General features: G+C 44.7%; 1 protein-coding gene across 2 annotated transcripts in view; it reads left to right on the top strand.

Annotated features, from left to right (window-relative positions):
- The first annotated feature begins 326 nt into the window (after positions 1 to 326).
- The window catches only part of PTPRE (protein tyrosine phosphatase receptor type E), a 98,419-nt gene continuing 75,422 nt past the window's right edge, over positions 327 to 23,323 (top strand). Inside the window, exon 1 of one of the 2 annotated variants that reach the window (XM_051619192.1) lies at positions 327 to 398. The gene's annotated coding sequence lies outside the window, so the exon portion shown is untranslated. The remainder of the gene's footprint in view (positions 399 to 23,323) is intronic. The other variant, XM_051619191.1, reaches the window with a different exon arrangement.

The following is a 23,323-nucleotide window of genomic DNA, read 5'->3' as shown; positions in this document are numbered from 1 at the left end:
GGCTCAACACCCCAGCTCTCCCAGCCTGTCTCCGGAGCAGAGCCGCTCCAGCCCTCCCATCATCTCCGTGCCCTCCTCTGGCCTCTCTCCAACATCCCCGCGTCCTCCCTTCTCTTGGGGACCCCAGGACCGGCCCCAGCTCTGCGGGGGGGGTCTCCCCCGGCCGCGCTGCCGATGCGGCCCGTGTCCGCCAGGCGGCGCCGGACCCGCCGCCGCGGCGCCGGGAGAGGGGGCGGAGGAGGAGGAGGAGGAGGAGGAGGAGGAGGAGGAGGAGGCGGCGGGGAGGGGAAATTTCCTGCCCGGCTGCCGCTGCCGCCGCCTGGGGCCGGAGACCGCCTGGGCGTCCCGCGGCCGCGCCCGCCGCCGCTGCGGGGCCCGCGGAGCCGCCGGAGCGGGAGGTGAGGGGAGCCCGGCACCGGGCTGCGGGACGGAGGGAGGGAGGGAGGAAGGGAGGGAAGGGGAGGCGGGCTGGGGGAGGCGGCAGGTGCTGCCGGCGGGGGGACCCGGCAGCTCCCTCTGCTCTGCTTCCCGGCGTTTTCCTGCTCCTTCCCCCGCCCAGCTGCGGGAGCCGGCCCCGGGTGTTCGGTCCTCAGAGCTGCCCCCGAGGCGGGCCGGGGACACGCGTGCCCCTTTTTCTCCCTGGGATGCCCCCTTTTCTCCCTGGGATGCCCCCTTTTCTCCCTGGGATGCCCCCTTTTCTCCCTGGGATGCCCCATCCCGGGGAATTGCCGCCGTGCTGGCTCCCCCGCCGGGACGTTCCGCTGTGCGCCGGGAGGGCTGCGGACAGGCTGGCGTGGAGGGGCCGGCTGCCTTGGCCGGGGGGATGTGACGGAAGGCGGGGGTTTGGGGGATGCGGGGGGATGCGGGGGGATGCAGCGGGGCCGAGGGAACGGGCCGGCCCCGCTCACCCCGTGCCGGGCATCCCGCATGGACTCGTCTCCGAGACCACCCGGCTGGGAAGGAAGGTGTCCGGGCTGTCTAAGCGCTTCCAGCGTGGGGCTCGTTTGTAAGTGTCGGGTTTAAAAAGGCGTTTATCTCCTGTCAGCCCTCCCACAGGGTTGTTACCCAGCCCTTCCCGAGGTGAGCGGGGCAGTGGGTCTGTTGGGACGGGCAGGAGCGGTGGGCGAGGGGCGGACAGGGCTGTGCACCAGCTTACCCGCGCTCTCTTGGGCTCAGCGAACGCTGCCTAAATTGATGCCTAAAACCCGCGTGTCCCCACCGGTGCCTTTTATTGGTTTCCTACAACACTGGCCGGCTGCGATTTGGCCCCAAATGGTGTCCGGAGGGAGGGGGTCACCCGAGGAACCGGGGTCGGTGCTGCCCGTGATGCCTCCGGTGGCCCCTTCGGGGTAAACAGCTTCGTGCTTTCAAATACAAACAGAAATCAAATGAGGCTTTCATGGGAACAAACAAACAAACAAACAAGTCTATTACTTCCAGACCCAAAGTTATTCCCCCCCCCCTGCCCCCGCTTATGGTTTTGCTTAACATACTGGGAAAAGTAATGATAAACCTCACCAGGATAATGGGAAGGCAACTTTTCATGCCTCCCACCATTGCATTTTTTTGCACTTTAGTCATGTGGTTTGTAGGAAGGATTAATGGATGTCTGCTGTGAGGTCGAACAATGTTTTCTAATTGGGAAATGATGTCTCATTTTTTTGAATTAATTTTTTTCTGTGAGGCTCCATGTGCTTATTGTCTCCTTGGCTTGTTTTCATAAAGTGAGGTGATTTGCTTCTAAACCACTGCCTCTGTCTGATCCGTATGGGGTAGAGACTGCTGGGTTAAAAGAAATGACATTGCTTATTGAGCTTTTTTTTCCCCTTAAAACGTCATAAGGTCTCGGAGAAAACTTGGGAAGTAGAAATAAAGAGGCTGAGATTTGAAAAATATTTATTATGTGCACAGCAACCTTAGCTTCTGTGCACGTTGCACTTTGGGAGCTTGTGAAAAATTAACTTTTGATGAAAATTATTGATATTCAGCTGGAAACTTGATGTCATTTTGAAGAGGCTTTTTAGGTGGACACGATGTGCTGTCCTCATCCAGGAGGCATTTGAAGTTTCTGGTTTGCTTTGCTGGGTAACAAATGAAACCATGTAAATCTTGATGTGGGAAGATGCAGGTGGGACCTTGCTGGAGGTGGAAGTTGGGACTTGAGGAGTCCCTAAGGGAGGTAATGAACTCTAATTACTGAGGATGGCACCCAGGAGCAGGTTGCCTCTGCTTTGTGCTGGGGGGTGTTGGCATTTGTGGCCCGAAAGGGAAAGGGTGGAGGTGGGACAAGCTGGGCCTGAGGTCTCCAAGATGAGTAAGGCTGCTCCTGTGGATGGAAACGTCACAGACAGGGACTCTGCCTTAGGGGGAGTGGAAGGGAGTCAAGCTAAAAGCATTTGTTTTCTCAAGTGACAAAATCAGGTGTTTTAGAAATGTGGGAGAAGAAATGTGAGAAACGAAATGGTGTGGGTGTCATGTTTGGTTCCTTTAATTTGCTCTGCCTTTGCTCACAAGTAAAAGAATTATATAGTACCTTGCTGGCTGTGCTTTGACTCTGTGTGCCTTATATGTATTTAATATATTCTTCAGAGTAAAAGATAAAAGCTGACTTCTTAGTTTAAAAGCTTCCTATGCCTGAGACATCTTTAATAAACCCAGAGATCTTTAAATACCTCAAATCAGTGTGACGATGATGTTTGGACTACAGTAATTTATCCTCAGCCTGTGAAGTGCAGGTGCAAAGTGGATAATTTTAGCACATTTAGGTCCTAATTTGCTTTTGTATCTTCCCTTCCTCTTTTCTACTTCATGTGTTTGTGTTTATCTGTTATCCAGCTTCATTTATATGACCTAAGGGCTGCCCTCCACCAGAACAGCTGTCTTGAATCCCTCCGTTTCTTGGTCTTATTTTTCTTCCCCCATCCTCTCTGGCGTTCCCAGCTCCTGAATTATATGGCTTGGACGATGTCAGAAATGCACCATGTGGGCTGAAATTAGGGAAAGCTGCAAGATGATGCTTTGGGGACTCTGCAGGTTTGAGGCCTGTGTAAGACCTTCCTCTTCCACGTGGGTTCTTGGGAAGTTGAAGCAGGGGATGGGCAGAGCCGTGGCCCTTGGGTTGCCCAGAGGGTGGGCAGAGTTGTGGTCCTTTTCTTACATGGGCTGAGTAGCCTCTTGTGTGTTCCCAACTGGAAGGTGACCGCTGTGGCTTTACGGGGTTTATCAAACTTGGTATTTTCTTGGCATTTTTCTCACAGAACAGTGTGTGCTTCATTATAGCACTACCTGCTCTCATGAATTAAGCTTGTTGATGGCAAGATACCTGCCTAGCACTGTTCCCATCCCATGCTTTTTGGTTGTGCCAGAACTTGGTTCTTTTTGGGTCACTGGTTAATGGACAAAAGCTGCAGAGCTGCATCATTGGCTGAACTAGTGTTAGAGCACGTTGTAGGAGTACTTTGACTGGTGTACTTGGTGACCTTTTCTGTTTCATTTAAGAGGTTATGTGAAGAAAAATGGGTGGACATGGGCTGACAAACTGCAAAGCAAAGAAGAGCTGTAGGAAGTCTGTGGTGCAAGGCTGCCTTGTCACAATTATCCTCGGTGCTTTCTGAGAAGTCAGCTCCACTGAGTTGCTTACATATTTCTTCATGTTGGATGGTGTCTTGTAAATTTGCTCGCCGAGATACTGGAGCAGGTCCGTCGTATTGTAGTGAAGAACAAAAAAGAGCTGGGGCCAGTGTTGAATGCTGTGTGGGATGAAAAGCAAAGATAAAAAGGAATACCGGGTGTTTGCCTCCCTGATGTGATGCAGTTCCCCCTGCTCACTGAGGGAGGGGGAGGTTCTGCAGGAGCAATTGTTCAGTTGCGTAGAGAAGCTGAGGGTTATGTTTGTACCTCCTCTGGATGTTATTGTCTCTCGGTAAATGTGATACTGTGTTTCAATCTCTGTTTCCAAAATACTCTTCAGCATAGATTTATGGCGGAGCTTAACACCAGCTAGAGATCCTGTGTCTGGAGGTTGTATCCAGAGCACCTGGAGGCCACCAGCAGGTGAATGAAGATGTGTTAGTGGAAAAAAAAAAACTTGCCTTTATGTAGAAACATGAAAGTAAATGGCTTTGTAGCTGGAAGTACCCTGAAAATGTGTCAGCAAAAGCAGTTGGCAAGAAAACATCTTTTTACTAGAATTAGCTATTCCGTTGGTGTCAGAGGGGTTGGTGGGAAAGGACTGTGGCTGATCTCTGTGTGGAGCAGAGGTGGGAGCAAGCTGTGGTCTTGTTCCTGCCCAGAGAATGGGGAAAGCAGCAGTGAGCTGGGCAGCTGGGGAGCCCACAGTCAGACCTCTTGCTCTGGGAGGACGATGCTGGCCTTTTAATTTATATACAAGAGGAAGCAGTAGGGGCAAGGTGAAGAGACTGCTGAGTTCACGGTTCTCTGTTGGAGTTTACTGACAGGGGTAATGGGCTCTCGGGCGTGTTGTCAGACTTAGCAAGAGTGGTGCATCCTAATTCAAAGAAATTTACTGCCTGTTTAGAATGGGAGGCCTGTTACTGTAATTCATCATGTCTGAGTTTTGAGATAACCACGTGGTTTACGTACCCCATCCCGGAGTGTCACCGGATGCTGCATTTCAAGGAACTACCTGCTATTTTAAATTCATGTATAAGTAGTGTAGTAAGAACAGTGCAATACGGTGCTCTCAGTGAATAATATGTGCACATTTAAACCTAGTTACTGGTTCCACATCCACTGTATACTGGATCCTGTGGCCCAGGAAGCAGGGATGGAGGAGCCAGACCTGGGGGCTGCCATTGTGATGCCTGCAGGGAGCAGGTCTTTGTTTCTTGACAGACATTTCATTATTGATTTCTTGATAGAATATTAATGAAATACAGAATCCCTCTGTAACCTAAAATATAATTTGGTGCCCTAATCAAAAGTATTGTAAATGGAATTGATATATTATTAAAGAGTTCTGAATTACCTGTTCTTTGTGGCGCAGCATTTATGGGCACCCAGTATGTGAGGCTGGTTTTATGGGTTTAGAGCTGTCTTAGGGAATGATTCAGATGTTGCTTTAACTGATTTGGGATGTGATGCAGCAGAATTGAAGCTGAATGAGAAGTGGCAATAGCCACCAGGCTGCTCTGTGCAGCTTTCTGCATCCTTTTTAACTGAAATCTTTTATGTTTGGGTTTTTTTGTTGTGGGTTTTTTTGTGTTTTTTTTTTTCCTTATTGTCTATGCCTTTCTGCACAGGGTTTCATCCAGGTGTAGTCTTTGTCCTGTCTGATAATAGATATTGTTTCATCCCAAATGCTATAAGGGTTAATTATTATTTTAAAAAAGCCAGTGTTTATTCCACACTTTTTGCTGAAATGTAGATGTCTTTAAAATATATACGGACAACAGACCAGAAAACTTGTGTAAGGCAGAGCTGAAATGAGGTACTGATAAAGCAGATCAGGAGAAGCTCAGCAGCAGCAATGTGTTGAAGCATTTGTACAGGGTTTATTTTAGAGTTATTCGCAACACTGAACATATTTTTAAGGCATGTGCACAGTCTTGTGCTTTATAATTCAGTCGACTTACTGCAGGTGTAATAATTCCATCAGTGATGTCCTTTTGCCTGCCAAAATCCTCTTGTATTGCCTGCAGAGGATGCCTTTGGGAAACGGAAGAACAGATAGGAGATTTTCTTGCTGATAGGAGAAGGTGATGCTGTTGGTCTGTGTTTTGATTGCAGGGTGCTCAGATTTTTCTTCCTAAGCCAGCCAGCCAGCTGATTATCTTCAGTGAAGCAGCTCCCTGAACAAGTGTAGTATTAAGGGCTGCTGTTTTCTGTCCTCCTGGTCCTGGCACTGAGCAAGAGGACAAGTGGCCTCGCTGACAGTCCTGGTCCCTGCAGCATGTGGATGGGAGCCTTTGCCATGGACAGTGCTGTGTCTGTCTAGTAAATCTTCTGTTGAACAGTGATGCCCTAAAAATGCCCTTTTTCCTTTGACTCTTGGCTAGTGACTCACTGTTGGAAGTGGCAAAATAAAAAGCTGCCTGCAGAGATTTAGTGCTTGCCCAGGCAGAAAGCATGTACCCGTGCTCAAAGGTGTTTCCTGGCTATGGGAAGAAAGAAAACTGGAAAGAAATTTGTTGGAATGGTCTGTTGCTTGCAGTGACAGCTTATCGTCACCAGAACATGTGGCACAACTCAGTCGTGGGTTTTTCTATCCCAGCTGTTTCTTTCAAGAGAGCCAAGATGCCCCAGCAGCTGACCAGGCTTCCCAATCGTGCTGCTGTGCCCTGAAGATAATGCACACAAACCAGGATGCAGTAGCATCAAGAAGCACCAGAAACAACACAGTCTGGAAAGGCTTTGGATCTAATAGTACTAGGTTTTCTTAAGAGAAAACAAGTAAGTGATTAGCAGATTTTCAAGGGAAGTCAAAGTGGTGCAACTGATCTCACTTAAAAAGATCAGGACAAAATGGATAAGCTGGAGGATAAACTTTTCTACCACAGCAAGGGATTTAGATGAACTAAGAGATATTCTCCTACTTGCAATTTTGTTGCTTTGGAGGTATTAGAAGGTAATTCAGAATGAAATGTGTAGCTCCAAATTCTTGACAATATCTTACTCTTCTGAGACCAATGGGTTTTAGGTTTCCTGATGGTTGGGTGTTTCTTTAGTTGTTGTGGTTCTTGAGTTTTCTTCCTCTTCAGTAAAATCGATATCTCTTTCATCTGAAATAACTGTTAAAGAGAGCTTAGCTAAAATGATTGCTGCTGGAGTTCATGGCAGTGCCCCTTGCAGGGGACTGATTGGAGACTAGCAGAGTAATTTTGATTGTCAGCCAGCACAGCCAGACTGAGATGAATGGTGGGAGCATAATGCTTTTGAACACCACTTTCCTGTGGAGGTGGTTGGTCTAATGTGGATTGTAATGTGGAGGTTGCAACCTAAAGGTCCTGGTGCCCATGGCCTGCTTGTGTTCTCAAGGGTGGGACTGCACCCCAGAAGGTTCAGACTGTGTTGTCTTTGGCATTTTCTCCCATAATTTGTTGCTTCCCTCGGTTCTTTTAACAAAAGTTTTTATCAGCAATGAAGGATAACTCTTTGACCAAGGAGAGAGAACCTGTGGAAGCCAGTGATGGGAAACTGTGGTCAAGACCCTCTTGTTTTCAATATATTTGATAAAGGATCTGTAAATATTTCCTTTCCAAGACCTGTAATTCTTTCGCTTCAGAGCAGGTTTCATTACTACATAAGATGCATTTTAATTTGTTTCACCTTTCAACCACCCTTTCTGTCCTTAAATTAATTTTTTGTATAATGTGGCAGCTTTTAAGCATATCTGTGTAAAATCTGCAGAGAACTGACCATCACTTATTAGGATACTTTCCTTTCTCACTTGCCTGAGCAGTGCTAGGTCTGCTCTCACTCCTAGTGACCTTCGGTTGCAATTTTCAGACTTCCAATGCTGTGAGACTCGGTTAGAAGAGTGTGAACCTTTCCAAATGTACACAAAATTATTTTTATCCAATGAGATTTTATCACTGCACATGCTGATTTCTTTGCCTGTAGCTGCTTCTCAAATGAATTCCCAACTAATCTTGCACATTAAAATACAAATAAGCAAACAAAACCAACCTTGTGCAATTCAAATGTATCTATTTACCCTTCCTTCACCTTGATTGTTTGGGTGGGGTTGTTGTGGTTTTTTTGTAAATTCCATTTTTATTGTCTTTTGCCCTTTATTCTTGTTTTCTTTGCTGTTTGTCCTTTGATCAGTATTTTCCTTGACATTCCCAGCCTTGTTTCTCCTGTTAGTTGCTGTATATTGCTGGAGCTGCAGTGCTGTGCTTTTTCAGGAGTAGCAGGCTATTGATTTAAGCCAGCAGTGAAAAATGTTTGTATCCCGTGTTCTGTGGGTTTAGGTGTCAGGTACTGTCTGAGGTTTGCTAATTTAGATTTGGGGTTCATGGGTGGATTCAATGTCACTGCACAATGCCACTTAAAACCTTTAATCACTCAACAATACTCATTTATCTGCTGCTGGTCTTTCTACTCATCTGGTACAGCTGAGCAAAGTTTGCAGATTGCTACTGAGAGCACAACTGTAGTGAAATAGGTTTTGTATTGCAGAAGAAAAGCCTTTTTACAACCAAGTTAAAATGATATGGTTTTCCTGTGAAATACAGGGATGAATTTAAATGGACTCATATTATCCTTTTGTTCGCAGTTGTCAGAAGCTCATCAATATTAAGTCAAACTACCTAGCTTGCTGCTTCAAATTGCTTTTAAATTACACATGCGCTGATGAGTCTTGAAAAGCCAAATTAAAAACTCAGCTGAGGGCACATTTCAAGGCCACAGATACACCACTTAATTGTAATCTGGTTTTCACTGGCTAACCTCCCACCTCCAGCACCTCTCCAATTCCTGGCAGCAGTTGGGGGAGAGGAAGTTTTAGTGACTTAAATATTTCTGGGAAGGCAGGGAGGAAAGGAAGAGGTGGAAACAGGGAACTGTATTTAAGTCATGACCTATTTGCACTACTTAGTTTAAACTAATAGAAATAAATGTAGGAAGATGTGCTGTTGAGATAGTGGGTAATCTCTTAATGTGGGATTTTCCAAGGAGACTTGTTCCTGTTCCGCTCTCTGCTTCACTTGAGCACAGCATGACTTGCTGGGATACAGAGCGATGTGCAGGAAAGCTCTTAGGAGTCAGTGTCTTCACTTTGTCTTCTTTTAATATCTTTAGCAAACTGCAGAAGTTACTTAGAAGTTATGTGTACCCATGACTTGATTGAGTTGTAATTAGTGCTGAAAAAGCTTGAGAATTGCTGTGCTATATCAAACTATTTGCCCTTGAAATTTGGCCTCATTTCCCAGGCTCTTCAGAGGAATGAACTTGAATGATTTCCTTGAAAAATCATGGAACCCTCAAAATTTTCTCTGTAAACAGTGGTTTACATTTCCAAAGGCCCTTGGCTAGCAGTTTATTCTTTAAAATGAAAGCTTAATGCCTTCCAAAAGAGATTACATATTTGGTCTTGTAGCTCTGTATGCAGTTAACATCTTCAGGCTCAGTTCTGCCTGTCTGCTGCTGTCCTACCAGTGGGTCTGCATGCTGCTTTTCCCACTAGTAATGTTATATTTAAATACAATTATTTTTAGGAGGTTAATTGTGCACAGTAGCTTTTAGTTTGAGTTGTGTTGGGTTTTTTTGGTACTCCCTTTCTTCATCTGCCAGGCTCTTCCGTAACAGTTTTAGCAGCTGTATTCTTGATGTTGCTTTTGCTTTAAAAAAAAAAAAAAAAGGCAAGCAAAAGATCCTGCAGTGTCTGAGCCCCCGTGGCACCTTCTGGATTTGAGGAGGAGGGAAAACCAGGGTGAAATACTGCTGGTGAAGTTGGTAGCAGCTTGCACTGTACTGTTCCCCCTGAGAATGGATTGACTGCTTTGAGGTGTTGTACTTTGACTGATGCTTGACTGCAGTGGGTATTGCCTCTGTGGGAATTGGAGGTACCTTCTGTTCCTCTTCAGGGACTGTGTAAAAGAGATGTGAAACCCAGGGACCGTCAGGAGCCAGAGAGCCCAGAGCCTGGGAATTGCTGCTAGTTGTCTGCAGCCTGCCCATGGGATAACCACTCATTGCTGGTGTTTTAAGGAATTAATACTATGCAGGATGCTTTGGTGCTGAAGCTGTTCTTGAAGGACAGTTTTGCTTTGTATGTATTTATTGAAATTGGACCTAGAGGTGGTTGGTTATGAAATGCTGAAAGGGGAAAAAAGACGATGTTAGAAAATTCCCTCTGGGGGAGGGCAGTGATTTTAATTTTTTTTGAAAGAGAAATTACCCAGCTTGCAAAACGGGATGAAAGGTGTGCAGTGCTTGCTTTGCCAGCAATAGATGAGAATAAGAAACGTCCTTTGGTTTTTGAGATGTTGCATTTATTCACCTTAGCTGTTGTATCAAGGCAGGACCCTCCAGCGATTCTATTTTTGGAGGTAAAACTCATCTTGGGCTTCTTGGAGAGTGGATAAATAAGCACCCACTGCTCCCATCCAGCCTGGCTGTGCTCTGCCGAGAGGGGACCTCAGTGGAGAGAAGCTGTCCAGCCCCTTAGAAACGCTGCAGTGTGACCTGGGGACAGCCCTGGCTGTGGTTCCCAGTGCCCGTGGCTCCGCAAGCCGGGCTGCCCCGCGGGAGCTGGAATCCCAGCCCGCTCCGGAGCGTGGGAAAGGAAGGAACTGTCCTGCAGGAACATGCCCAGCTGTCAGGGGCCGGGGGGGGAAAGCAGGCTTTTGTCAGTTTTTCAGCTGGAACTGCATTCACAGCTGTGTACCAGGGTTTGCAGGTGGTTTATAAGCTGCTCTTTCTTTCTTTTTTTTCCTTCTTTCATACTCGAATGTATATGTATTTCAAACTCTTCAATTTAGTATCTTCTACTAAAGTTTGGAGACCCCACAGTGGCCTTCCAGTATCTGAAGGGACTACAAGAAAGCTGAGGAGGGACTTCTCACAAGGGCTTGTAGTGAGAGGGCAAGGGGCAATGGATTAAAACTGGAAGAGGGGAGATTGAGGTTGGACATGAGGAGGGCATTCTTTCCTATGAGGGTGGGGAGACCCCAGCCCAGGTTGTCCAGGGAAGCTGTGGCTGCCCCATCCCTGGCAGTGTTGAAGGGCAGGTTGGATGGGGCTTGGAGCAACCTGGGCTGGTGGGAGGTGTCCCTGCCCATGCAGGGGGAGTGAAACTGGCTGATCATTAAGGTCCCTTCCAGCCCAAACCATTCTATTATTCTCAATGTAGCCTCCTGCAAAACCTCCAGGCTGTCATGTTCTCTTGCAGCTGAGTGTAAACCATGCTGTTGTCCTGTGCTGCTACACAGCCCCATATTTATCTAACAGTGCTATGGGCACCTTTTCACATCTCACATGATGATGCTACCATGCAAAGACCTGCTGAAAGGCTGATGGATTTCAGCTTATTTATTTAATGTATTGCTAAACATGCAGTAATGTTTGTCATGGTGTTGGTGGGAGGCTCTGGCAGTGTTCCATCCTGCTACTCTCAACCTTCTTTGCATCCAAGTAATGAATATCCTCATCACTGATTGGATTCATCACACTTGATGAAAAGAGGCCTACAGGAAAGATGGGGAGAAGCTTTTCACCAGAGAGGGCAGTGATAAGACAAGGGCTAATGATTTTAAACTGAAAGGGGGTAGATATACGTTAGACATCAGGAAGAAATTCTTCACCATGAGGGTAGGAAGGCACTGGAACAGGTTGCCCAGGGAGGCTGTGGCTGTCCCCTCCCTGGAGGTGTTCAAGGGCAGGTTGGATGAGGCTTGTGCAGCCTGGTGTGGTGGGAGGTGTCCCTGCTCATGGCAGGGGGTTTGGAACCTGATGAGCTTTAAGGTCCCTTCCAACCCAAACCATTCTAAGATTCCTGTTAAGCTGCTTGAAAAACATGTTTCTGAAGCTGTCAGTGACTCTAGCATGTGTCAGTTGCTTCCCCAAAATACCTGTGTTCTGCCTGGAGGGGAATAGCTGCCTCCTCCTCATCCCTGGGCTTTCACCCTGTGATGCTGAACCCCAGAACAGCCCTCGTGTGACTGGGAACAGAACCCTCATCTTTGCAGCAAACACAGAGCAGGGGCCTGTCGTGGTTCAAGTGGTTTTTCAGTAATTTTCTGGGCTGTATTACAGAAAGTAGCATATCCTCATTTCCTGCTCTCTGCTGGTGTGTCTTGTGACAGCCACAAAATAGAGGCTGGTGATTCAAGGTTAAATGGACAGCAGAGCAGTGTTAGTAGGTAGCTGTTAGTAAGATTTGTGGCAGGATCACTTTAAAGACATTGCTTTTATAAAAGCACATTTAGGGAAAACGTTTATATTGTGTTTTACTTTTTTAAAACAAAAAACCTCCCACCTGAAGGGCCTTGTCCTTCAAAGAGTGATGTGCCCCTTTGATAGTGCTTTGCTGCTCGGGTTCCTATGCTCCCTTAATAAACAGGTGGGAAAAAATGAAGTTAGGCAGAGAGTAGGTGCTGTGTGGTGTTCTGTTCCTTACATGTGGAGCATCAGAGTTGGAACTGGGATGTTCTGCTTTCCCCCCAGTAGTCAGGTTATTCTTGTAACAAGGAGGATGAAAGATGCTCTGCAGCCACTCAGAGCAATAGTTCTCTTACACACTGGAGGTGTGTGAACTATTGTTATTTTCCTGTGTGTGGGACCAGGTCTGACTGCTGCTGGGATGGAAGGAGGCTATACCCCATCTTCTGGCAGAGCAGGCACACCCCTGGGACTGCCTCTCCATGGTTGTTTGGTGTTGGCAGATGCAGAACGTGGAATTTATGTGTATGCTGTGTTTTAACACTGCAGCTTTTCCTAGGATCAGGATGGAAACTTGATGGTTGGGTGAATTTTCAAACTGTTGTATCAGTGCATGAGGTGTGCAGCTGGTCATGCGCTTACCAGCCTGAAGTACAATACACTGGTTTTTCCAAGAGTAATGTAATGTATTCATGTGTTTTCAGAGGCAAATTATTTGTAAATGTCAGATAATTAAAGCCTCTAGGAACCTAGATACGTTGCTTTTTAATTTTACTGAAATTTGTAGACTTGTATTCCCCAGTTTGTGACCTTGGGTATTTGCACTCCCTAGCACTGCACCCCTAAACTAGCAGCCTGGTTTGCTTAAGCTCTGTCCTTAGAGAGAACTTTCTGCAGGGATAATTCAGACAATCTGTGGGCTTCTGTCCTGTGCTGGGGGCACTTCTTGTCTCAAGACACTTGTCCTACCTGATGAAAGAAGGGAGCACATGAGATTAGTGGTTCAGATTCCAGTGCTGGGTAATGTGCATTTTATGTATCTGTGTCTATACGTAAGTAGCGATTGATTCTTACAGCTAAAAGAAACTTGTCAAATCCAACAGAACAAGGCAAATAGACTAAATATTTTAATGGAGTATTTCTTGTATACGAATAACACTGATAACTTGATAAAAGCTGCGTGAGCCTGTTGATTTTTAGTTTCCAAGGGTGGAGGTGGTTTGTGTCAGGAAGTGGTTTGGGGGAAGGCGGAACGAAGAGAACAGATAACATGAGTTCAAGCAAGGGCTGTGGTGGTGCCTGGGTCTAGATGGGTGAGGTGATGAAAACCCACAGGAAGGGCAGGGTTTGAAAGGTGGAAGTGGACTTGTGGGTTCCGGGCTCTGCTGGTCACCACCTTCTCAGTATAACACTATACAGGGCTGGGTTGCAGCTAGTCAGCACGGTGGGCTTTCCTGCTTTGGCATTGGAGAAGACGAGCCTGAATCCAGGGAACACCTTGGAAATGTATCCTTCCCTGCATTAAAGACTTTGTCATGACAATTACTTTTATAGCAAGATCTGCCCTCCTTTTTTTAATGAACTGAACCTGGCCGTGCTGTGGCATGTTTCCCGGTTGCTTTTCCCTTCAGGACACTCCACGGCTTTGACGGGAGTTATTGGAAGCTGATTAAAAATGTGTGAACGAAACGAAGGAGCCGACACTTTCCAGAAAATACGCTCTTTCCGTCGAGTATTTCTTGGCCGGAGGTGCTGGAGGCGCATCTGTTGCTGCCTGCAGGCTGCTGCTCAAGCCTGGCCCGAGGACCCACAAACACATCATTGTGTTGGGCAACACGAGGGGCTGGGGAGCTCGCCCGGCCCGCGGCGCCGAACACTGCGGCTATTCAGGGTCTGAGCCGGGGGCTGACAGCAAGCTGCAGCTCTGCGGAGAAACTCCGCTTCTCCTCGGGGACAGAAGCAACAAAGCTCCAGGGGGAAAATGAGCCTGCTCAGCACTGCTGTGTTTCATCGTAGGGAAGTCTCCTCTTCCCCAAGGCACAGGCAGGTGGTACCAACTCTTCAGTGTCTGGGCTCGTGGCTGTGTTTTCTGTATGTTTATTTTTCTCGCAAATGAGGTTTTATATTTTTTTTAAAAGTCTCATTAGATCAGAAAGGTGCAATGCTTTCCTCAAGTATTCCTTGGAGCATTGGTCTTTAAAAAATGTATTTATTTTAAATACTGCATTGATTATAAGTGTATTGATTAATGGTATCTATGGAATATAAACTCTGCTTCAAAACACTGCCGTCACAGGTAGAAGGAAAGGAGGGATTTTTGGGGTAGTTTCAGTGACTGAAATCAAAAGCTAGAAATGATGTGTGAACATCATGTGTGAATGTGTGAACTTCAGAAGTGCTGCTTTGACTGGGAGCTGGTGGCTTGTCAGAATTAGCTGCTCAGGGTTTTGCAGCAGTTGATCAGCAGTTTATCAGTTTTCAAAAGCATTAAACAAATTCTGTTAATTTTCAGGGCCAAAAGGAAACATAACTCAGAAACCTCAGAGGCACTCGTGTAATTTCTAATTCCATGTTGAAGAACTCCCATGGGAGCCTCTTAAAACCAACAGGTGTTTTCTAGCTTTTTAAGTATTTATTGTTTTCTGGCTTTTTAAATCTCCCTGGAAACACTTAAACAATTGCATCACATGCCAGCTCTTTGATCAGAGTTTTTAAATGCTGAAACTCATGTTTAATTGCAACACATGCTGTTTGGTAATATGATTTTGTGAAACACTGTGTCCTTAGAATAGCTGCATACCTAAGTTGTGGTAAATAGCTTGACCAAATTAAGGCTGTACCAGGATAGTTAGTGGTAATAATGGCAGTAAAATTAATGTTGGGATTCTTGGGACAGCACTGTTGTAGTTGGTTTTTTGTCTGGGTTTTCATTTGGTTGGGTTTTTTTCAGTTTATTTTAACTAAGACCAAAGTGAAATAATGAAGCAAGGGTGATGTTTATGGCAGCAGTTCCCTAGTGTTGCTGGCTCCCAAAAATAGGAGATTTCTCTGTACTGGACCCTGTAGCCCATGTTGTGTGTGGATGATTTGGCAGTTGTTCATTTTATCTTATTTTTTTCCCCAAGACATGCAAGCAGGTTTATGCTGTCATGATTTCTGTTGGAAGGCTGGGCAAACAAAGCATTGCCTGTTTATAAAGTTTCTCAAACACTGGAATCATTTGTGTGCTTTATTTCCAAGCAAAGTGAGGACAGTGAGGAAAGGATATTGTTACTGAGCCTCTGGGACTCTACTAATCTAATTTATTTTGAAATAGCCTTCTATATTTCTGACCTGATATCCTGAGCAATAGAAGAAAATTCCAAGAAAATTCCAGCTATCATTCCTTATTTTGGAAATGTCTCTGCTTCCCCTCATTTATTTATTTTTAACTCAAGGTGTGGGTTATTTTCTTAATGCCTGAAGAGCTTCTCTGCTAGTGGTGCAGTGCGGGGTCTGAAAAGTTGAGCAAAAACTAATTCTCAACACAAATGAAACCAGCTAATGCAGCGTCAGTGTCCTGCCAGAAGGTAAAGCTGAAAGTAGAAAAGGAAAATAAATTATGCAAATAAATAGCATTGCAGGAGGAGCATTGAGGGGAGGATGAGATGGTGGATGTTGTTTGAGACTATCTTGAGTGTCTGTCCATGAACCAGGCAGGATCAAATCTTTTAAAATAATGGTTTGGGTCTTGCATCTGAGTAAAGCAGGAACCTTTACAGGGTTGGATCATAGAGGGGACTTAAGTTATGTCAAGGGCTCATGTGGTCCAGAGATCCAAATCCAAACTGTTTTTCCTTCTGCCCCTGAATAATATTAGCAGGCATTATTCCATAGACATCTGTTAAAACTTTATTTTAAATAGTTTCATGTTGACTGAGTGCCCTGGAGTGGGCAGGAATCCCTTGCTCCAGCCTGATGGAAAGCACTTGGGTGGCACTTGGACACAGCAGTCTGGTTTGATGCTGGCTGGGTTTAATTTAGCAGCTTTGGGGCATTTTCTGGGGCTATTTTTACAAGAGAAGGAAGAACTCACTTGGTGGGAGTGCTGAGCCCTTGTCACTGCACGTGGGTGGGCTGGCTGGGTGATGTTACTTCTCATTTCAGTTCATCTTTTGTGGATACCTTATCTCCATTTTCGTCTTCAACAACATGTTTACTGGTAACAGTTTAATAAAAAAACAACACAACTCGGCTGGTTTTAATTTTCCTTTTACAATCTTTCTGCATAACAAATGGAACAAATTTATTGCATATTCCTGCTGAGTCAACCTCAGTTGCTGGTGGTCCATGAGGACCAGCCAGGAGCCAACTTAGTCTGTGCAGACTCTATTTCAGCAATACTTCTGCCACCCTTGAAATCAAAAGTGTACTGATACTGTGAAGTAACGTGTGCTATTGTGAGCATATTGAGTATGTGACTGCGTGGTGTGAAGGCACTAAGATGGGTGGACATCTGGGGTAATGTGGTGGCATTCTCTGCTGGTTCCTCTAGAGGCTTGTGCTGTGTGTGTAATTTTGTGAGTGCCTCTGATGCCAGCCAGGTGAGGATGGTTTGTGTAGGAGCCTTCTTACGTTTTTGACTGAGTCACTTTTACTGCAGCAAGTACATCTGTGCATCTGAGGAAGGGTTTATCTCTCTTTATTCCTCCTGTGTTTACTGTAAAGAGAAGCACTTTCCATGTATCTCTTGTTCTCCAAAACCCGCATTTGCCGATGAGGTTTGTTCAGTCATGTGGCAAGTTCTGCACAGGATCCTGTAAAAGAATTTTGACAGCAACTCAGTGATCATGTTTGGTTTCTGTATCTCATGTGTGTTAGAGTGAGGAGGATAGTTTTCAGATAGGAAATGATCATTAAAAGAAGAGGTAAGAGTTGCCATAAGGTGTTTTGTTGATGTTTTGAGTTTTTGCTGACTTGGTGAAAGTCATCTTCCAGCATTTGTGTTGTCATTTCATTTCTAAAGGCTCTGGGAGTGGTTCTTCTCTTTGGTTTTCTCCCAGCTGTGGATTAACCTAGTGAGAAGCTGCTAAACTGGTCATAGCTCTGAGTTCTCAGCTTCCTGAGGGCCCTAAATTTTAGGTTGAATGATGGGGACAGTCAGGGAGATTTCATACTGGACCCCGTCACTTTCTCTCTTCCTGAAACGGATCTCCCTGGGAGTTGTGGTTGCAGCAGGGAGATGTAACAGAGTATGCATGACCCAAGAGACTGTGTGTTGATTTTTCTGCCACATCCCTGGAGTGAGGACAGTCTTTCTTGGGGTGGCCCATCAGCCTCTTGAGTGATTCACAACACTGTTGATGAGGGACATGCCTGCTGGGTCCCATCACCATCTCTGCCCCTCGTGTAGTTTCAGTCTCAGAGCAAGTGGGAGAGAAGAGCATATGAGCAGAAATGGCCTTTCTAAGATGACTGATCTCCAGCTCTGTGGTGTTTATATTGAATTCCTATCTGACTGCTAGTATTGGAGGGAAAAGTTCATCTGAAAGACACTCTGTTGTTTGAGCCTTCGAAAGCAGCCAAGTCACAGAGGGTGTTTTCTTCATGGAAAAACAGACAGTCTGTGCCAACAGCTGGGCAAAACTCTCCGGTCTTTAAGGAGTGGAAGAGAGTGGGGCAGCAGAAGAGCTCACGGAGAGTCAAGACTGTCACTTTAAAACCCTGTCACATGTGGACTTAAGTCTGAAGAAAAGGTGTATAAGATATGCACTGGATGTTACGAGATCCTGGAGGTGGCAGGTGTCACAGTACTGGTGGTCATCCTCTGCCTCGAGCAACTCCAGTACATCCCAGAGCATGTATTTGTGTTCATGATCTGTTTCAGCTTGAAGCTGCAGAACTGCTTCCTCATCATGTTTTTGCAAAATAGTGAGTGATACTCCATATGAAATCTGGTATCTTTGAAAGGAGTTTAATCTGTTTCTATTTCACCCTCCCGCTGGTGGTTTTTGTTTTGCATCTGGATTTCTGGTTGTTTACCCAGTCTTCAAACACAAGCATTTGACATGCTCCTGGAGCCAGCAGTAATAATGACATCAGGAAGAATGAAGTTTAGCATTTCTCTTTGGATAATCATATGGAAGAATAGCTGAAATAGGCAAAAACTGATACGAGTTTGGGTTTCCATCTCTCACATAAGGCAAATCATGGTTCTCAGTTCCTGCAGGAAGGTCTTAGGGTAGCACCGTCCAAGCAAAAACATCAGGTTCCTGTGGGACATATTTAGTGTACTCAGATGAAGGGAACTTTGTTTAAATGCAAACATTAAATGCTCCCTGAGGGCAATAGCTTTTATTTATCCCCTCAGTGTTACAAAGCTTGGAACCAATTTCTGCTCTTTAAAGCTCCACTGTGAGTCTCAGGAGGATGCTGTCCTTCCTGCACGTTTACAGGTCTCCAAGGAGGGGTCCTCTTCAGTTGACTCGGTATGTGAAGCTGGAAGTTTCTTCAGCACTAAGGCAGAGAAACAAGTTTATTCACGTCACATTTGTTCTTAAACAGAAAGGAAGAAAAGGCTATAGGTTAACTATAGCTGTCATAAGGGAGGGGAAAGTCTTGTCTCCATCTTCAAGGAACTATTTTGTCATCTAACTGCAATGTTACATGAGAAAATAGTTACTTGAATCTTAGTGATTGATCATAGAATGGTTGGGACTTAAGCCAGGCTGTGCTGGAATGAAGATGAAGGAGATACTTACATTTTTCCTGCTGTTGGTGTGTGATTGTGAGAATCCTGTTGTGATAAAACTTAATGTCTCAGAAATGAGAGATTGTATGGACTTACCTGGAAGTTATCCTTCTGAGGAGAAAAAAGTTGCCATCCACTGACTTGTCATCTCATTTGGAACAGGTTTTATGGGCACCCTAGTTGATGGATAAATATATTCTTTAAAGAATATTTAATACAATCATTTATGTTTGTGAAGTATAGTTGAATGATACAGGCTGTGGAAGAGAGGATTGAAGGAAATAACTTGTTAACTCTTATCAGGGATCTGACAGCTTGGATCCTGCTCCCAGAGGTGTGCACTGCAGCAGACCTGACCTGGCACTGCCAGTCTCTGGGATAGGAAAGGGGTTCATAGAATCCCAGACTGATTTGGGTTGGAAGGGACCTCAAAGATCACCCAGTTCCAACCCCCTGCATGGGCAGGGACACCTCCCACCAGCCCAGGTCGCTCCAAGCCCCATCCAACCTGCCCTTCAACACTTCCAGGGATGGGGCAGCCACAGCTTCTCTGGGCAACCTCCGTTAATGCTTCTCTTTGCAGTACACTGAAAAAAACTATTCTAAAGTCAAATGGTTCATAGCTTACTTGAGCACGAGGCAGAGATGACTGTGGCAGCAGAGGTGCTTGCACAGATGACTGTGGCAGCAGAGGAGCTGCTCAGCCCATCGCTGTTGGTGGGTCTGGTCTGTGTGTCTTCCCTTTGCCCACAGGAGCCATTACACGGAGGAGATTTTTGGACAGGAAAAATTACAAACTAAAGAGAGAAGACAAGCAAAGGCTGAAATAAATGAACTAACAGTGCTCTTGTTTTGTCAACTTCAATGAAGGCTGTTTTGGTTGTATGAACGTCTTCTGCCAGCAAACATTTGTCAATAGGTTTCTGCCTGTCCTCAGTTACTTACTCGTGCCCCTGAGCTGCAGCTCACTGAGGGTGTATGATGGTGTTATTTGCAGGCTGTAAATCAGATCAGGGAAATTTTCCTTCTGCAGGGTTCTTGCTTTCAAATTTTAAAATGAGTTTATTTTAACCCAGGTAGTTCCTCGGGCTGTCTTCCAGCCAGCAGTGGTGCCAGCACCAGTGGTGGGGTCCTGCAGAGTGGCTGAAGTGGTGGGAGGGGAGGAGACAAGAAGAGAAAAAAACGGAAAGACAGAGCCTCTGATCTGGGACATTGTTTTGTTGCTGTTTATATTCATGTGCACGCTGCACTCTTGTTTTCCCCGTGCTGTTTGCTGTGCTTCCTTTCAGTGGGACGTTGGAAAGATCATCCCCTGTGGCTACATGGTGGTTTAGATGCCAGCATTGCAACTGGTGGTTTGTGTCATAAAGACACCACACAAAGACAAAAGTAAAATGACTGAATAGCAAGAATCATAAACTAATTTTTTACTAAATCAGTATGAAACTGGATCAGGAGACCCATGTTTCTGCAGAAGCATGGCTGGCTGTGAAGGAGCTGTCCCTGCTGTGGGTGGTTGCAGTAGGTGCCTTGGCCAGTTGTGCCAGTAGGGTAGAGGGAATGGGCATTGCCTGAGGTTATGTCCTTAATTTGTTGCCTCATCTGGATATCCCTGTTTGAGAGCAGGGATACCACTCAGCATCTCATGCTGGTGCTTTGGGTGGCACTTCTCTGACTGTGCCAGGGGGAAACTGCCTTGGTCTCATCAATCCCTTCAGAACAAGCATATTATCAAAGCCTGCCATTATTTCTGGATGCTGCAAAATAAAGTTGTTTTCAAGACGTATGTTGCCACTCATTGATGCAGAGCTTAGTCATCAAGTTTTTCTACTGATAATTTGTTAAATAACTATTTAAAACTCTTCAATAACAAATATATCCTGGCTATTTAAAAAGAGGAGAAAAACAACCCTCGTGTCCTCAGTGTATAGCTCCTGTTATCTTCTTCAGAATTACAATTTCTCCTTCGACACAGAGGGTAAATGCAGAGCTTCTAAAGCAGAACCCTAAAATGTTTCCTGCAAACACACATCCCTTGTTAACTAGTATTTACATAAAACATGCTGACACCACTTTGGGGAGATTGAGTAGGATGCTTCCTCAGCTGTTGAAATTTGCACACGAGATGGAAGATGTTTTGATTTAAAAAAAAAAAAAAGAGGGTTAGCTGCATATTTTTCCCATTTATTCCCATGTGTCAGAATCAAAGCAGTGTTTCTCCAGGCGTTTTGCCCATTTTCTTTTTTTGTTCCTCTTGTTCAGTTGTTTGGATTTTTTCCCTGAAGGTTGGGATTTGGTGGTTTGGGTTTTGGTGTTGTTTTTTTTTTCCTCTTAATGGAGGAATTCAGTCGCTTAATGGGATAAATATATGTAAAAATGCCTTTTAGACAGAAATGAGCATAATATTACTGGGTTTAGATTCCTGTTCATTTTTAGTAATAGTTGTAAATTTCTTCTTTTCTTTACTGCTGTAGGCAATGATGAACTAGGGACAGCCAGTGGGAGACCTGCTGTAAGAACAGTAATGAATGAGCTTACAGTAATAATGTCTATTTTACTTTTACACATTCTTCTACCTTGTCCAATATGAAGCCATTTCTGTGATAACATCTGAGTATGTGGTTGCTTAGTGTATTTTTGAGCTGTATTTCAAAAGCCTCCTGACAAGAAGGAGAACTGCAGCTTTCTTAATCAGTGTTGAAATGACTTCTTAAAAGCATAAAGTAGAATCTTTCCTTTATATTTTTTCCCCTGCAGTGAGAAAAGACATTCACTTTCTTATGTCTTTGTTTTTATTTGCTCCGTGTGGTTGCTAGTGCTTCTGGCCACTCAGAAACTAGAGCAACATCTTTTTTTAGAAACTAGAGCAGAATTTTCATAATAAACCTGATCTCGTGCAGATTTGGAGCCTCCTTTGGGGGGAAGTGAGGGAAGGAAGCTGGAATTAGGGAGGGTTCTAACCAATGTGATTTCAAGGATCCATATTCTAAAAAGTCTCCATGGATTTACTACTGCTGCCTGGATTAGAAGACCCTTTAATTTGCTTTTAATTAAAATTATTTTCATTTATCCTTTGCCTTCTTTAGAGGTCCCAAGGCACCGTACAAACTTGTGATTATATATATGAAATGCCAAATCCATATTCATGCTGTGCTAAGGTTGCACGTTGAAGTTAAGGGTGATGAAGAGCTTTACCCTCCTTTTTTATCTATCAGTAGCTTCAGAACCTCAGCTCCCCAGTACACTGCAGCTTTTAAAGCACTGCAGTTGTGCATGTTTAATCACAATGAGATTGCAGGCCTAAGAGTAAACATTGACCTTCCATATCTGAACCATATACTTAGATAGCCAAGGCTTTATTTTTGCAACCTCATTATGTTGGAGGGAAAAAAAAAAGTCATGTTAATACCTTTTTAAAATAAAAATATTCAGAAATGAAGAAATACCTTTCCTAAAGATGACCAGAATGCACCACATTTTACTGGGTTACTCCACAATAATTACTAAAGAACAGAAGAAATAGGGTCATCACTTGGTAGATACTCCTATTTTTAATTATTTTTGTGGTGGTTTATTTCTTTGTGGTTATTTGCAGTGTAATTAAACCTGATGATCAGCACAGAAACCTGAAGAAGTCCACGGAGTAGTCTGGATAATGCAGCCTCAAGGATGAATCTGAAGGAAGTTCCTTTTTTGTTGCTTCTTTTTGTTTCGGAAGAAGCATAAACTCTAGTGGCAGAGATGCTAAGATACTTTTTTTTTTAATGCTCATGAGTTTAGAAAGCTCTGAATTAACGTTGGGACATTTCATAAGCACCTGTGGTCTGGCTGGAGGCAGAACTTCACCCTGGGCTTTTGCACAATGTAGGCAGCTGTAGAAATTCAGTAATTGTACCATGAGTTTTAAATGTTTAAATTTAAATGGGAAAAAACCAGCAAAGTCCTCAAAAGCAATTTAGACATGTATTTCATAATAAAATAGTGTCTTGAAAAAAAATGAGTCTTCTACTGTCGAAGAGGAAAATCTGAAATTGTTGCTTGTTTACAGAGAGCCAGAAATTTCACTGTTCAAGTCAGGGTAAGGAAAATGCCATTTTTGACATTATACTGTTGTTTGGGAATATTACACCAGAATTGTGAGCAGCATATTTTCTTACAATGCCGTTTTTGTTTCCAAAATGAATACAGCAGTGTTCCTTTCTACGGAGGAGTTATTCATGAGGAGTTCACAGTACTTGCTCAGGATCTGGGAGGAGGATAGTTGTGCTCAGCAGTTTCACTCAGAATGGGTTGGGGGGGGGGGGGCGGGAAGAGGTTGGGGTTAATTTTTGAAAGGTTGAAATTGTTGCATGGGTATTTAATGTATGATTTGAAAAATGACCTGACCTAACTGTCTGCAGTAGCTGCAATTCTGTAATCTGTTGGCAAACATCTGCTGAAGTTGTCCAGGCAAGGTAGAGGTGGTGGCTGCAGTTGAGCAGCAAGAACTGAGTGATCCCAGTGAACAACTTTAACTTGTAGGATTTCCCTCCGTAATACTAGAATGGTTCAATCTGTGGCTTATGGGGTTTAATTGTGTTTGTTTTTCTTCCACCATTATCTCCCAAACTTCTTTCCCATCTCCTGCTCTACAGACAAACTATAAACTCTCAATATTATTTGCGGGTAGAACTGGTCAACAGAGGAGACGGGACATGTGAAGGCTGGTATTTGGTCAAGAACACTGTAAGAAAAAGTGTCTCCCAAGGG

Source organism: Apus apus, chromosome 4 (genome assembly GCF_020740795.1).
Source record: "Apus apus isolate bApuApu2 chromosome 4, bApuApu2.pri.cur, whole genome shotgun sequence".
NCBI lineage: Eukaryota > Metazoa > Chordata > Aves > Apodiformes > Apodidae > Apus > Apus apus.
The sequence above is the reverse complement of the archived record's forward strand: the minus strand, read 5'-3'. Positions and strand labels throughout refer to the sequence as shown.